This window comes from Schistocerca cancellata, chromosome 7, assembly GCF_023864275.1.
Source record: "Schistocerca cancellata isolate TAMUIC-IGC-003103 chromosome 7, iqSchCanc2.1, whole genome shotgun sequence".
NCBI classification, from domain to species: domain Eukaryota; kingdom Metazoa; phylum Arthropoda; class Insecta; order Orthoptera; family Acrididae; genus Schistocerca; species Schistocerca cancellata.
In genome coordinates, this window is record NC_064632.1 from 441,837,514 (window position 1) to 441,855,074 (window position 17,561).

Here is a 17,561-nt window from a genome sequence, read left to right on the forward strand (position 1 = left end):
TGTGAAATATGTGAGAAAGTAATAAGACAGAATCAGGGTCCAAAGAGACCTATGCTTGTGTGGTAAACAACCTGCAGATGAGGGTTGGCATGAGTAGGTGGATGAAAGCCAGATTCTTGTAATTTAACTGTGTGTTTCAAATCACTGCCTGGTGTACAGAGAGCTATTAACTGGACAGGAGAGAGTAAAGATTTGTTTAATTTTGTATATGTATTAATGTCCAACTCCATGCATCGATGACAAAGAATAAGAATATAAATATAGCACTGGCACACATTTACTAAATTCAAGAAATCAATTTAAGAAAGGTATTGACTATAATGATTACAATTTGTACACAACTGCCACAAAAGAACACTGACAGTAAAACACAATTTGGGGTTATTCACATTACAGCATTTTTAAAAAATGATACTGTATTGCTATACAGACTGTTGTGTTATTTAAACTAATTGGGATTTCATGTAATGTACTGTAGTGTTTCTGCCCTAACCCATACCAAGCTCACTTAGACCTAGATGTCTGGTGCTCTTAAAACCCCACTCAGTGCTGCCTTCAAATTGCCAGCAAGCTTATACATACATCTCTCACTGCCATTTGACTAGTGGAGTTATGTTCAACTTTAGTGATATTACCATCAACAAAAATGCAAAATTAAAAATGTTGAGAATGCAATCATATGTCCAAATTAATTTGTGATGTGTTGCACATCACTACAATCTATAATGCAAAGTAATCCCTGGAACATATTACTAACGAACTGACAGGCTATTTAGTTCCTAAGATAGTCCTTTAGGACTTCAGCATAGTAAAATTTTGTTTTAATTGCTCTTTTCATAAAGAATGCCTATTAAGGACTAAAAACTGAACCATGTAATGTCTAAGTAACTTTGATTTTCTAATTTTGCAATCACACACACACACACACACACACACACACACACACACACACACTTTGTGTGATCCATATCTGAGGGGGGGGGGGGCATGCTTATCCACCACTGCCAGATATCAGCTTTCAGGTAAGTGATGCACTGTATTTACTTTATGTATATACATAAACAATCTTCAGTCATTATCTTGTGACATTAAGGTGTGCAGGAAACAACAGTATGTATCAGGAAAGAAACTGGAATGAGTTACAACAGGACAGGTATACCAGCTTGCCCAGGAAAATGCATTAAACATAACTAATATTATATCAGCTTCACTTTTAAGACTTATGCCTTACAACATTAAGTCTCGGTCATTGTCTTCCTAATGAAACTCCTCCATCACACTTGTCAAACAGGGTGCTTCAAGTTGTTGAGATCTCACTTCAAAAAAACTTAGTAAAACATTTATCATAACCTAAATAGGTGTGTGTCACTCAGGGGACCATATTATACAAAGTCTTTTTCTTCATGAATGTTTCCCACAAACTATCATGCATGGAGGATAAATTCCATTCACTAACGATGGTACTAAGTAATCCCAAATAAAAATCCAAGCCAGCTGACAGAGAAATCAAATAAATGTCTCAAAGATGGTTAAAATTCATCACATAAAGACAAAGTGGCCCTAAACATAAAGAAAACTAACTGAATGAACTTCCATTCAAATAAAAACCATAGTGAGGTTTGACTCATAGTTAACAAAGATCGATTAAAACATGAGAGTAAATTTGTGGGCATTAATGTGTTGCCAGCTGGAACAAGGAGAACATGTGAACATTTTAGCAGAGCACATGTTACACTACTCTGAGAGTTCTGGAAGTGATCTACTTTGCAAATAAACATTCAAACATCAGTTATGTGATAATATTTTAGGATACCAGTGCTTGGAATGTGTAGATTGTCTTCAAGGCATACACAAACAGGAAAAAGCATTATTGCCCACAGAAAAATCTTTAACTGTATGGAGTAATACTAGACAAATTTTTCCAGATAGATGTAATTTTTAAATCTGAGACAATATGTGGAACAAGCAACTGAAAGTATATTTCCACATTTTCTGTTGTTCTTAAAATTATATGTAGTATAATACAGTTAAAACAAATATTAGGGCCCATTTTTAGATTCAAAGTTGAGGTAAAAATAGAAAGTGGAAGACAAAAGATGGACAGATGTAAAACCTCCATATCATTTAACAGCAATGGGGGTATAAAAAAAGCTGACACCCAACACCTTAATCTATACTGCACACTCAGTCTGGCATATTTATTTTTAAATCTGAAAGTTGTTACCATTTGAAAAGTCTTACCCTATTTTGTTTTGCTACGATCCAAGGTAACTGGCGTTATCATAACACGTTTCTTTACACTTAAACTAATTTAGTAAAATTCTTTAATTAGTATAAAAATAACACAAGTAAGACTTTTGGGCCCGTATGAATGTAGTTTTATGAGCTTAGCCTGAACTATTACATGAGCACATGATTCGACTAAAAAAAATGTATTGAAGGTGAGTACATTCTATGCTTCTTTATAATGATTCCATCACAACACGCCTATAGTAAGCATATTTTACTGTGCCTTAAAAGCCTTTGAGGTCTGGTACTGGCAATTTACCTAATGTATCATGGCTGACTGTGCTACATTCAACTTCTATTGGGGCAAACAGATATATTAACAAACTGGAAGATTAATACATTTGTTAATGTGTCCATGTTTCATCCTACGTGCATGAAAATGATGTACAGTCCTAGAAACAATTAAAGAGGAAAGAGTCAGTTAAATAGTAACATTTAATACTGTAAAAAGGTCATGAAACAGCAATACACTAATTAGATTGGTTTGGCTTTCTTTATCTACAGAAACTTAAGGCTGCTGCCATGGAATCATTTTTTAGCAAAATTGTGATAACATGTATTGTATTATATTCTACTCGTCTTTATCCAGGATAATGCCCCAAAAATCCCCATAGGTACTGTTGCATACTTACATATGTTGACCTCTCATACGTATGTTGTGTGTGCTTTGGAATTTTTTTTTTGTGTAATTGAGTTCTTACTCAAGTTTGAGAAAAAAAAATCAAGTTCATAAATGTACGAGTAATTCACCAAAATACTGGTCAGCAGCTGTGAAACTCTATGTATGGTTTTATTGAGCCTTGGTCAGTCTTTTCTGAAGAGATTACTTTTGCACAGTAAAAAGTTGAGTCATAAGATCAAAACATCTGCAATACAAACGCAACTTCGAAAAATACTTTTTTAAATAGGCACCTAAAAAAAAGAAAGTAAATTTAAGAAAACTTTGACCATATTTCATAAATGTCTGACAATAGAAAGATGTTCTTATAGATCCAGATGTCTTAGTTTTCTCATAATAAACCAGCTCATAACTCTGCGCCATAATGACGTGTCACACCACAACACCCTTATGTTGCAAGTCAAGGCGCACAGGTGGGATCGGACGCTTCCATTGACCTCTAGTTTCTTACAGTTTTCGATTTTCTGTAATTAGGCTGACATTCCTGATTATGGCACATGTTGTTACATAGTACTGATGAATATGTGGTTGTCCAAAGGTATTTCAAATACTCATTTACAGTGCAGTAGCCCAAATGTTAGTAAATAAATTTGTTGTATATCTTTGACCAAATGTGTGGGAATCATTTACACCAATAATGTTCTGTGGCATCCTTTGCACTCTTATAGACTCGAAACTAGTAATCTATGTGTAATTTAAAAAATAAACACGTACCATTTAATTAATATTTCTCTGCGGACACATAAATTTTAAAAATTAATAAAAATACCGCAATAATTTGATTTCATGCGCTACACATGGCTTGTGAAAGCCAGCAACGACTGTGGAAACAATGGCTTTGTTTATAAATAACTGCTACCACACGATTTTTACTTTTATTTATATTTTTCACGACGCGTTTCGAGAAATAATTCTCATTTTGAAGTGCATTGTTCTGTATACTATGCCATTTTTTCGTGGTGTTTGTGTGGGGTTCTGGTTCTTCTGTTGTCCTTAAATTCTTCTGTGGTCCAATTTTCTGAGCACAATACAGGCATACGTAAAAGAATAAGAAACGCACATATATGGTTACAAGCGAAAACACCACGAAAAAATGGCACAGGATGGTGAAGAATGCAATTGAAAATGATTATTATTTAGTACAACGCTTCGTGCAAAATATAAAGAACAGAAAAAATTGTGACTGGTAGCTCAGTTATTTATAAACAAACTCTTAGCGCAACAATATTTGTGATTTGTCACGTTTTCTTAAGCTAACAGTTTTATCGTTCTATAGTAGAATGATTATTATATTTCACTGTGTTAATACAAAATCATCAGTAAATTACATTCAAGGTTTATAGTAACAACCACACCAAAAGCTTTACGTTCTACGCGATAAATCGACAGTTCTCTGATTTTACGGCAGATAATCATCACTAAGGCACAACATATTCGTACTTGTTGTAATCTTAGCACACTATTCATAAAGAAGCACGTACAATTTCCGCGAAGAAATATAACTTTCACAGACAAAAAACAAGTTTTCACAACTAAATATAAATATCCACGCCTTTGTATGTACTTTCCTACTAGGCTACAACAAACATCAGCTGTTCCTAGCCCGGCAATACAGCTTTTATAAGGCGCTATCTGATTGGATACTCGGTTTCGCCCACTTCTGAACACTCATTGGTCGCTAGCTTGGAGCTCATACGGAATGGAGGGGGTATGGCTAGACCCCGGGTCAAGTCAGGAGTTGCCGACAACACAATACACTATGCAAATATGATACGGTGTGTCACACACCTTGCTGCACAGGAAGTGCAATATAAAGGAGACAGTCTCAATGTACAAGAGAAAAGTTTTAAGTGTGCAGTTGGAAAATATTTTGTGGTGTGAATCTCAGTTACATGGAGTAATCACTAGCCATTGTGTGTATGGTGTAACTGATCCATAGCAGTCTGGGTGATAATGGACATGATACATTCAGCAAAAGTCAATCACATTTAAATCATTCAGCAGTCTGAGATCCCTCTGAAGATATCAATTCCTTATCCACATAATACTTGCAGGGCTCCAGCCAACACAAGGAGCGACATGGTCTAATAAACTGTGATCTTGGTGCCCCACAATTGTGTTCGCTGTTAACTTCTAGCACATAGTGATAGACATTTCATTTCTCCTTCTTAAATGAGGCACAACACGATTTCTCAACAACAATCAACATTAAAATGCAATTTCTGAATGAGAAAGCTACTGCATAATTTTTTTTTATATAAAGGAATTGGGTGGTCTAACTTTACTTAGTTTGTGAAGTTGCACTGAAATGCTAAGCATTTGTATACCAAACAGGTATCAGACTTTGTCAATACAGGAGTTTTTGCATGCTGCCACCTTCTAGTTGCAATTTTAATGGCCAGCAGTGTATGGAGACTGTAGAGAAATGGTTGCAATGGACCAAAATAACAAAACATATTTACCAACAGTATTTGATTCTGTAACTTTACCCAATAATAATGCTTGCACATACTAAAAAACAAAAAATGTTGCTTCTCACCAGATTATTAAAAATAACATAACTTTACTAGATTGTTTATAACAATAGTAAAGTTATTGTTATTCAGATATTTTTATTTTTGTAAACAGCTGTTAAATAACATGTCATCTTAATATGAATATTTACTGCATAACACAGTTTTGTACAATAAAAACTGTTAAGGGCATCATGAATTATGAACATCAGCAAAACTTTATCAGCAGTATTTCTTACACTAAATGACTTCTAAAGGCTCTTTAGGTCATTAATATCTGAGATGGAGGAACACTTGTATCTTCAATGCTGGGTGTAACAGACAGAGGAGGCATTGGCGTGCTTGCTGCTGTTGGCTGAGGCGCAGGATGAGTAAACACCTCCAAAGTGCCCCTGAAAGAGATTCAAATCAAAGTCAGCCCATTCAGTTTGCCAAGGTACACTAATAAGCACAGTGTTTTGGAGCTACTATCAGCTGTATAGCATTTTTCATCTTTGACAAGTTCAACTGTGACTTTTTGTCGCTGTGTAAGTGAATTGTACTAGTAGAATCTTTTCCCATATCAGTCTCTAATACACATACATGATGAAATTAATGTAGGGCTGCCATATTTCAGAAATAATCTGTAATTTTGTTTTGGGTCAATGTTACCCTTAACTGAGGCAGCTTTGTCCCAAATATACAAAAATCAGTACACAGCAGGGTTCTTAAACTTTTCCTCTGACAGAACACTTTGAGAATCCTGGTACTTTGATGAAACACCTAGTTTATTTTGAAGATTAATACAATTTTAAAAAGGAGAAAAACTTACTTCAATTTTAAATCAAAACTAATAACACACAAATCATACCAATTTTTTTTCTTTTTTTTTTTTAATAAAAAGGAAGTTTTAGTATAACCAAAATGTCGAGAGGGGTGGGGGTGGGGGGGGGGGGGGGTGAGGGGGAAAAATAGCCGTGATATTGACGGTTTTTCACAGATCTCTTATTCATTTTCTGTGGGAACACCAGTGTTCCATGGGACACAGTTTGGGAAATCCTGGTATACAGTAAGCTAAAAATTGCAATGGGCAAATGTTCAACCAACTGAAAAGGCTCTTGTTTTAAAAACTTCTCTAATAAAGATGAAATACAACACTTATTTCCCACAACTGAACTATGCAATTAAAAATTAAAGAAACAGAAAACGGACCCAAATTTTACCTGAATGTGGTTTCATCTACTCTTTAGTCAACCATTTCAAAATAAAATGTAATTATCATGTTAAAATATAACTGACTATGCAAAATTGTCAAAGCCTTGGACAAAAGATTGGTTCTGATTGGATGTTACTCTACGTAGATTATTCTTGTGTACCACATTTTTACAGACACACACACACATTCAGCAATTCAATTATCAATATTAGTGTTGGTAATCCATCCAGTACACTTTCTTCATACTGCATGCACCAGATACATCAGGTTTAAAATTTCTGATTTAATATTTTACTGTTTGTGTCATTTTTTCATATTTTTTCATTGATTATGTCAAGGCTTGTGTGTATCATAGCATATTATTTATTTTTGGAACATTTGCAAATGTTGCAAAAACTCATACTATTCACAAAATTTTTATTAATAAGGAAAAGAATCATGCACATCAGATTTTAAGTGTATGTTTGCAAGAATTTTGGGGAGTTTCAAATGTTGGGCATTACATATTTTCTACTAAACTGGCGTTTGTAATTTACAGTAATTGTAGTATGCAACTAAAATAACATATTGCATTTAGTTTTCTCATTTAATGGACATGTATACTGCCTGTATTTATCATAAATTAACATTATTTCTGGGTGACTATAACCTCAGAAGCACTTCATGGAATCAGTACACTTTATCCCAAAGTTTTCTGTTGTCATAATAGATATCACTTTTTGGATGTTAGTCACCTCAGTTCGTAAGGGCAACTGACAATACTTACAGCATATTGGACTAAAAAATTAAAAGAGACTCAGCAGACTTTGTTTAAAGTTGTTTATTTATTTACTCTTCTGTATGCACTAGCTATGATACAGCTTCATACTGCTTTTCTTGGGCATGGGATGAGTTAGTCTATGTTCATAAGCAGCTGATAATCATCCTGACTACTGTCTAGTGTTGGGAGTGTTTGTGTTTAATACAGTTTCAGCAATATTCGTGTACCAGGGATACCCAAACTACTATCCTCTCACGTGGATGTTACCTCCTCTACAGCAAGTACAGGATCTATTACTACTAGACCACTTGACTCCAAGTAGCACGTCAGTGGTAGGTCTAGGCTCCCTGTGCAGGGGAGACAGAGGCCAAGGAGAACACAAAATATTAGACCTTTCTCCAAACCAAAAAGTTCAAGGTGCTATCTTCCACTGAAAATGAAACTGAACCAGTGAGACTTATTTCACCTGTCGGTAAATGTGCTGTGTGCGGCGTTGAGGGTAAGCAAACAACAAATGTCGCCAGTTTGAACACACGGTGATTAATGGTACCCTTCAGGTAAATGGCAGCAAGGGATTAGATGGGACACCCGATGTACTTAGTGTGTCTGCTTCAATATGTGAAAGAGGTGGTTCCAGCAGCTGCTGAGGGTACGAAGTGACACCAAATGCAGATTGTGGTGCCTGTTGGCACAAATGATACCTTTCCTCTGGGCTCCAAGGTCATACTTAGATCATTTCAGTGACTAGCAAAGGAGGTTGAGAAGACCAGTATTGCCCCAGAATTTCAACACAACTCACAGTCTTCAGAATGATCAAGAACTGATTGTGGATCTCTGCTTTTCAATCAAATGGAAGGTATGAATCATGGACTTTTAAATAAAGCTGTAATTATGTAGGCTGCAACTTTCTATACTTATCTCGTAGGGCTGAGGTCTGTACAGTCCCCTTAATTGGTCAGGTTAAGCACTACACATCAAAGACTGGCTACCCAGGTAGTTGGCTGCTTGTCAAGTTTACGGAAGGTGTTTCAAGATCCAAAGAAATGCGCTCCACCCTCCCTCTGGTTAATGGTCAAAGCATTCACAACAAAGTCCCAGAATTTGAAGCATTCCTAAAACACAGTGGAACTCACACAATCCTAGTTACAGCAAGCTGGTTAAAACTTGAAAGTGATAGCAGTAAGACGTTTGGGAAAAATTTAAGCATATCAAAAGGATAGGCTAATAATAAATGGAAGTGGTACATTTGCTGCAGTAAACAATAAACTCGGATCTGCAGAGATAGAAACAAACGTGAATGCATGATTGTTTGGGCAAGGCTAAGTATCAGGGGTCAGTCTAACTTTGCTATTAGATTCTTCTATTGACCACCAGATTTCCCCACTCCCCATCTCACACTCCCAACGTAATAAAAAACTTTAGAGAAAATCTTAGTTCATTAGTATATACACTGAGGTCATAAAAGTCATGGGATACCTCCTAATATAATGTTGGACCTCCTTTCGCTCGGCGTAGTGCAGCAATTCAATGTGGCATGGACTCAACAAGTCATTGTAAGTCCTCTGCGTACATACTGAGCCATGCTGGATCCATAGCCGTCCATGTTGCAAAAGTGTTGCCAGTGCAGGATTTTGTACATGAACTAACCTCTCAGTTATATTCCATAAATGTTCGATGGGATTCATGTCGGGCAATCTCAGTAGCCAAATCATTCACTCGAACTGTTCAGAATGTTGTTCAACCCAGTCGCGAACGATTGTGGCTTGGTGTCATGGCACACTGTCATCTATACAAACATCCGCCCCCGGGAGCTGAATGGTCAGCATGAGAGATTGTCAATCCTCTGGGCCCGGGTTCGATTCCCGGCTGGGTCAGGGAATTTTCTCCCACCAGGGACTGGGTGTTGTGCTGTCCTCATCATCATCGTCCTGTCATCCTCATCGACTGCAGGTCACCAAAGTGGCATCAAATTGAAAGACCGGCACCCAGCGAACAGTCTGCCCGACAGGGGGACCTAGCCATACAATTAAATAAATAAATCTATACAAATTGTTTGGGACCATGAAGTCTATAAATGGCTGAAAATGGTCTCCAAATAACTGAACATAATCGTTTTCAGTCTATGATCGGTTCAGTTGGATCAGAGGACTCAGTCCATTCCATGTAAACACAGCCCATATCGTTATGGAGCCACCACCAGCTTGCACAGCACCTTGCTGACAAATTGGTCCACGGCTTCATGCAGTCTGCGCCACACCTGACCTCTACCATCAGCTCTTACCAATTGAAATTGGTACTCATCTGATCAGGCCACAGTTTTCCAGTTGTCTAGGTTCAACCCGATATGGCCAAAAGCCCAAGAGGGGCACTGCGTGCGATGTTGTGTTGTTAGCAAAGGCACACGCATCAGTCGTCTGCTGCCATAGCCTATTAATGCCAAATTTTGAAACGCTGTCCTAACAGGTATATTTGTTGTACATCTCACATTGATTTCTGTGGTTATTTCAAGCTGCACTGATTGTCTGTTAGCACTGACAACTCTATGAAAATGCCACTGCTCACAGTAATTAAGTGGAAGCCTTTGGCAACTGCATTGGTGAGAGGAAATGCCTGAAATTTGGTATTCTCGGCACACTCTTGACACTGTGGATCATCATATCGAATTACCTAACGATTTCCGAAATGCAATGTTCTGTGCGTCTAGTTCAAACTACCATTCCACATTCAAAGTCTGTTAATCCCTGTCATGCGGCCATAATCATGTCCAAAACCTTTCCACATGAATACAAATGGAAGCTCCGCCAGTGAGTTGTCCTTTTAAACCTTGTGAACACAGTACTACCACCATCTGTGTATGTGCATATTGCTATCCCATGACTTCTGTCCCCTCAGTGTAAGTTCCCATCATACTGTAATCAAGGAAGGATAGTTCAATCATCCAACAATCAATTGGGATAATTACTGTTTTGTTACTATTGGGAGTGATGGACATCCAGTGAATCGTTACCAAATACCTTCTCTAAAAGCTACCTAGATCAGATAGTTCGAAAACCCACTCATGATAGAACTATATTGGATCAAGTGGCAATAAATAGATGTGAAGCAAGTCCAGCCTGAAACTGGTATCAATGAACATAAGGCAGTTGTAGTGATTACCAAAGTACAAATAATAGTTACAACAAGAAGAAAGTTCTATACATTCAGCAAATGAGACAGAGGGGCAGTAGTGTCATACCTCAATGAAGAACCTGAAAAATTTAACTCTGTACAGGAGTACATAAAAGAAGCATGACTCAGGTTCAAAAGGATGGTTAACCATGTACTGGATACATGTTTACCTAGTAGAGCAGTCCATGATGGGAGGAGCTTTCCATGGTATAGTCAGTACAAAGATAGTGGTAAAAAAAGATACTACTGCATAACAGGTGTAAAACAAAGCTTATGGTTATACACAGATAGAAACTGAATGAAATACATATGGTTGTCAAGAGCACAATGTATGAAGAGATCAACGACTGTCATAGCACAATAATATTGAAAGATCTCTCACAAAACTCTAAGAACCTCTAGTCATATGTAATGTCAGTTAGTGGCAGCAAAGTTATCTTCCAGACACTTGTGCACGAGTATTGCCTGAATTTAATTCCCGTACCTCTGCAACGAAGAGTGAAATAGATTTTAGTGCCAGCAGCATTAAGAAACAGCTGAAATAATTCAAATTTAACAAAGCTTCACGTCCCTAGAAAATCCCTACCCGATTCTATACCAGATTTATGGTTATGTTAGCCCCTCTTTTGACCATAATTTACTAGATCCTCTGAATAAAAAAACCATGCCCAGTGGATGGTCCAAAGCATAGGCCACACCTGTCAACAAGCAGGCCAGAAAAGTGATCCACAAGACTATCACCCAATATCCTTGACAGTCATTCGTTGTATAATCCTAGAGCTAACATGTAATGCGGTACCTCAAACAGAATGACCTCCTCCGTGCCAATCAGGGTGGATTCCAAAAACATGTGCATCAACACCTATATTCCACAAACCACCTTATAGTGCGTAACTACGGGTACTTCCACTACCACTATCTTTTTCCCCTTTCCTGTTCCATTCACAAATGTGTGTGCCATAAACAAAGAGTCAGTTAAGCTCTATATAACATTTGACTTCTCTTATTTTTTGACAGTATCATTTTAAGAGACATTTGTGGGAGGAAAACATATGCTGCCAGGCTCTTTTTGGAATGTAATCTCTTGAAATTTCAATAGTAAACCTCTCTGAGATGCATAACACTTCTCTTGTAGCATCTGTTACTGGAATTTGTTGAGCATCTCCACAATGCTCCCCTCGTTTAAACAATCCTGCGGTAAAACACACCTCCCTTCTTTGGATCTTTTCTATCTCACCTATTAATCCTACTTGGTAAGGCTCCAGACCGATGGACAATACTCAAGAATTAGCTGAAGAAATGTCTTGTAAGCCACTTATTCTGTGGCTATCATGTTTCCGTAAGATCCTCCCACCGAATCTCAATCGGACATCTACTTTTCCTACCATTTTTTTATGTGGTCATTCAACTTTAGACCACTCTAGATGGTTACTACTAGGTATTTTACAGAAGTTACTGTTTCCAATGATCTTCGCCAATAATATAATCAAACATTAGTTCATCTCTTTGCCTATTTAGGTGCAATATGTTACATTAATTAACATTAGAGTCAATCACCAGTCCCAGCACCAACAGTCAATATTTTGTTGCAGTCTTCTGTCACTGCAACTTTCCTATAGACTACTGCAACATTAGCAAATAGCCTCACGTAGCCTCCCTTGTATCCGCTAGATCATTAATATAAACCGGACATAGCGGTGGCCTCTAACACACCCTTTAGATGTTCCTGAAATTACCCGTACATTTGTAGATTTTGTTCCAGTAACAATGTGTTCAGTTCTGTCAGCATGGAACTCCTGTACCCAATCACAAATCAGGCCTGGTATGCAGTAAACTCAAATTCGTTCACTAACTGACAGAGAAGAGCTATATTGAATGTCTTTTGGAAATTGAAGAATGCAGTATCAACCTGAACACCTTTATCAACAGTGCTCTGGATCTCATGGATGAATAGAGTGAGCTGAGTTTCACAAGATCTTGGTTTGCAGAATCCACACCGATTTTTACAGAGAAGGTTTTCATTCTCCAAGAATGTTATTTGTGTGCATAAAACATGTCACATAATTCTACAACACATTGTCCTCAGCAGAGAGAGAGAGAGAGAGAGTTCTTTGCCCTCCACCCACATACACAGACATCTCCTAAAACCACTAGACAAATTTCAGACAAAATTGGTACACATATCCCTTACTATCAGGCAACAATTGCTCTGGGGGTTAAGAACCACCCACCTACCTATCATAGTTCATGTGATATGATACCATAAACAATGAAATGTGTGAAAATTTGTCACATCATAGCTAATGTTTAAATTTATTATTTTTGTGCTACTACCTCTACCTGCAATAAATTTTGCAGACAGTATCCACATATGCTGCTAAATGCACCTACAAAATTATATTAGGGTGCCCTACATAGATCAGGAGATATGAAGTCATGAAAACTGAGATGCATGGAGTTGGGTTGTTTTGGGGAAGGGTCATCGCTCTCATCTGATTAGGGAAGGACGGGGAAGGAAGTCGGCCATGCCCTTTCATAGGAACTATCCCGGCATTTGCCTGGAGCGATTTAGGGAAATCATGGAAAACCTAAATCAGGATGGCTGGACGCGGGATTGAACCGTCGTCCTCCCGAATGCGAGTCCAGCGTCTAAAGATGCATGGAAAACTGCTGCACTGTGCATCACATTTAAATTTATTACTTCTTTGCTACTAACTTTATAACTTTATTCTCAATACATTTTGCAGACAGTACACACATCATTGAATGTACATACAAAATTAAATCAATGTGTAACACATAGATCAGGAGATATGACATCGAGGACACTGGGGGGGGGGGGGGGGGGGGCACACCAAGTTTTAATACATTCATTCTTTACTATTAAGTCTCCCCTACAGTCAAGTCAGCTTACGGAAATCCCTGACACCTGGTAGCACCTTTTACAGCTTTCAACTGCGTAGCAAAAATTGCTGTAGGTGAAGACAGTAACTGTCAATAGAGCTATGATGAGGTGTTGCCACAGATATGTTTATAAAATCACACTGTAGACATGCAACGCAGTAGCACCCAGAACACAGAAACTGTCCAGGATCACCTTGCACTCAGTGTACTGCAGGAGCACATATAAGGTTTTGTTTCTAATAAAATATAACTGAGCAATGCTGGATTTATCAGCCAATAGACCTATAATTATGTGTATCTATAGGGTGACCTTTTTTTTGGAATGGAAATGACCTGGGCTTTTTTCCAATCACTAGGTACACTTCATTGTTCCAGTGATCTACGATAAACTACTTCTACGGGGTGAGCAACTTCTTTTGCATAATCTATGTAGAACTTCATAGGTATTTCGTTTGATCCAGCTACTTTCTAGCAGTTCTGCCTGATTTCACTTATCTAAACATCTGCCAACTCAAAATATGTGAAATGATTTAAAGGAGGAAACATATTACAGTCTTTCGCACTGAAACAATTTTGGAACACTGAATACAGTATTTCGATCTTCCCTCTGTCCTCTCCTGTTTCAATGCCAGAATAAATTGATGATTTTGATCCACTTACTAACTTTCTGTAACACAAAAACTTCTTGGGATTTTTAGTCAGCTGTTTGGCTAAATTTTACTTTGAAATTTATTGAATGGTTCTTCTATCACACACCTCACACTTATTTTTGCTTCATTCGACTTCTGTTAGTTTACTGTACTTTGACTTTGCTTAAATCAGAGATGAAGCTCTTGGGGCTGTTGCAATAACTTTGTAACATGGCTACTGAGTGAGTCTCATCCATTGCCAACAACCTTGCTCTGCACATGCTTGACTAAAGCATACTGTACAGTTTTCTGATTTTGTCCATTTGTGCTCCACATCTTCCATAAAGCTGAATATTTGATGCTTACTACTTAGATACCCTGCAATTCGTATCTTGTCACTCTTGCTAACCAAAAATAATTTCGTACCATTTTTAACATTTATTATATACCCACAGTCATTGATGCTATTGCAGCCTAATCATCACCGATTCCCTTTTTGACATTAACTTACTCATAAAAGAGTAGTACGCTAGTTCCTAGGAGGTGAAAACATCACTCATAGCATTCGTTCTGTAACTATCTGCCTGAATAAATTTTCAGACAAACCATTCAGGACACTCACACATATATCCCTTTCCGTGGCACCCATTTTCAATGTGTAACACTTTCATTCGAATGATGACAAGATGCCACTGATCATGTGAAACTCAATTCGCACTTTTCTCATATGACATCCTGAAAGCCACAAACCAAGGCATTCAGGTAGATGCAGTATTTCTCAATTTCTATTTCATTCAGTACCAAAGCTATGCTTATCATCAGCGGTACACTCATGTGGAGCAACAAGCAAAATTTGTAACTGGATTGATTTATTGGTGGGGAATATGCAGCATGTCATCTGGTATAGAGAATCATCAACAGATACAGAAGTAACTTCAGGTGAGCCCCAGGGAAATGTGTTGGTCCCTTACTGTTCATGTTGTATATCAATGAACTGGCAGACAACATTAATAGTAACCTCAGGCTTTTTGCAGATGATGCAGTCATGTATAACATAGCACTGTGCAAAAAAAGCTGCACAGATATTTAGTCAGATTATGGTAAGATTTCATAGTGGTATACAGATTAACAACATGCTTTAAAGGTTCAGAAACGGAAAATTGTGCATTTCACAAAATGAAGAAATATGTAGTATCTTATGACTACAATATCAATGAGTTACAGTGGAAGTTGGTCAACTTGTGCAATATTTGGGTGTTATAATGGTGAAATGAAACGCTCACATAGGCTCAATCCTAGGTAAAGCAAGTGGCAGACTTCGATTCATTTGTAGACTACCAGGAAATGCGATCAGTCCACAAAAGAGATTGCTTACACAACATTCGTGCAACCCATCTTAGAATATTACAGTGTGTGGTACCCATACCACATATGACTAATAGGGGACATTTAATATATACAAACAAGGGCAGCACGAATTGTCACAGGTTTGTTTGATCCGTGGGAGAATGTCATGAAGTTGCAGAAAGAACTCAACTGGCAAAGCTTGGTGGATAGACACAAAGAATCCTGTGAAATCCTACTTTGTACATTTCAAGAATTAACTTTACGTGATGAATCTAGGAATATACTGCAACATCCTACATATTCCTTCCATAGGGATTGCGAAGACAAAGTTAGACTAATTACAAAGCACAGAAGGGTTTAAGCAATAATTTTTCTTGTACTTCATATGTTAAGCCCCAAAAACTGTTCTGATGAGAAATATCCTTTTACATGCACTTCACACTGCTTTTCAGAGTATGGATGTACCCAGTTCTTCAAAACTTAATGACGAGCTAGACTGAGTATCATAACGTATTAACCACTCAATGGAAATGAATGAAAGTGTGGAAGCATATAGCCAGAAGTCATGCATGGAAAGCTGGATGTCATATGGCATGAGGTAACCGTGAATACTGTATAGCATAAAATGGGGCTGTCTCTGCAACACAAGGCTGGTGAAGAAATGGGAAAATACACGGTGTGTCAATCAAGGAGCAATACAATGGAGGCAACAGGACAGAAACTGGAGCAACAAGGAGTGGGTAGTGTGCTCTTCTTGGATGAGAGCTGATTCAGTCTGAATAGCGATTCTGGATGCATATGGCAAGAAGTGGAACGCATAATGCACCCAACAGCATTGTCAAACACAACTGTTTTGGTGTTCCAGGTGTTATGGTGTGGGGAGGCATAATGTTGCATAGACATACTGACATCAAAGTCTCTGAAACCAGTACACTCACCAGTCAGTGTTGTTGTGAGACTGCACTCCTTCCTCATTTGCATCATTTCAGAGGTGCATTCAGCCCTAACTTCATTTTTTATTATGACAATGCATGGCTACATCAAAGAGCACAGATGGAGGAGCTCTTGGAATAAGATGATATTTGGTGAATTGACTGGTCTGCTCATAATCCTGACTTAAATCCTATCAAGCATGTGTTGGCTGCAGTGTGGAGATGAATTGCAGTATGTGCACATGTACCAACGACCGTCCACCAGTTTATCAACCATGCTGGTGGACAAATGGAATGCCCTACCACAAGAACTCCTTAGAAAACTTCTGGCCCATATGGGAGCACACTGCAATGCATGCATGCATAGCCATCCATGTTTTATCACACACCCTGTTAAGAACCATGTCCTGCTTTTTGTAATGTCCAGGGGACCATCACAAATTGCAGCAACTTAGGCATAACTATTGTCTTTGAATAAAAATGTCATTTCTGTTCATCTCATTGCATATTCCTTTCAGTCGCCTTCTGTACTATACTATAGCATTTCTTGCTATGCAATGTCCATTCATCGAGCTTTGTTACTCGGCAGTAACACATTATGTGAAAGTTACTTTCATCCTTCAGTTTTGCACACTAGTGTAGTTTTTTTCCCCATCAGTTCTTCGACTGGTTTGAAGCAGCCTATCTCAACTTCCTCCCCTGCAACAATCTTTTCATCTCAAAATGGCACATGTACTGAACATTCTCAATTATTTGTTGGGTTGGATGTATTCCAATCTCTTTCTTCCCCTGCAGTTTCTACCCTGTACAGTTCTCTCTAGTACCATGGAAGTTATTCCTTGGCATCTTAACAGATGCTCTATCATCTATCCGTTCTTCTTGTCTGTGTTTTCAATGTTCTTTTATTTACAAATTCTTTGGAGAATGTCCTCATTCCTTAATTTTCATTCCACCTAAATTTCCACATCCTTATATAGCACCACATCTCCAATGCTTCAGTTCTCTTCTTTTCTGATTTTCCCACAGTCCTTGATTCACTAGCATACAATACTGTGCTCCAAATGTACATCCTCAGCAATTTCTTCCTCAAATTAAGGCTGATATTTGATACTAGTAGATTTCTTTTTGCCGGAAATCCCCTCTTT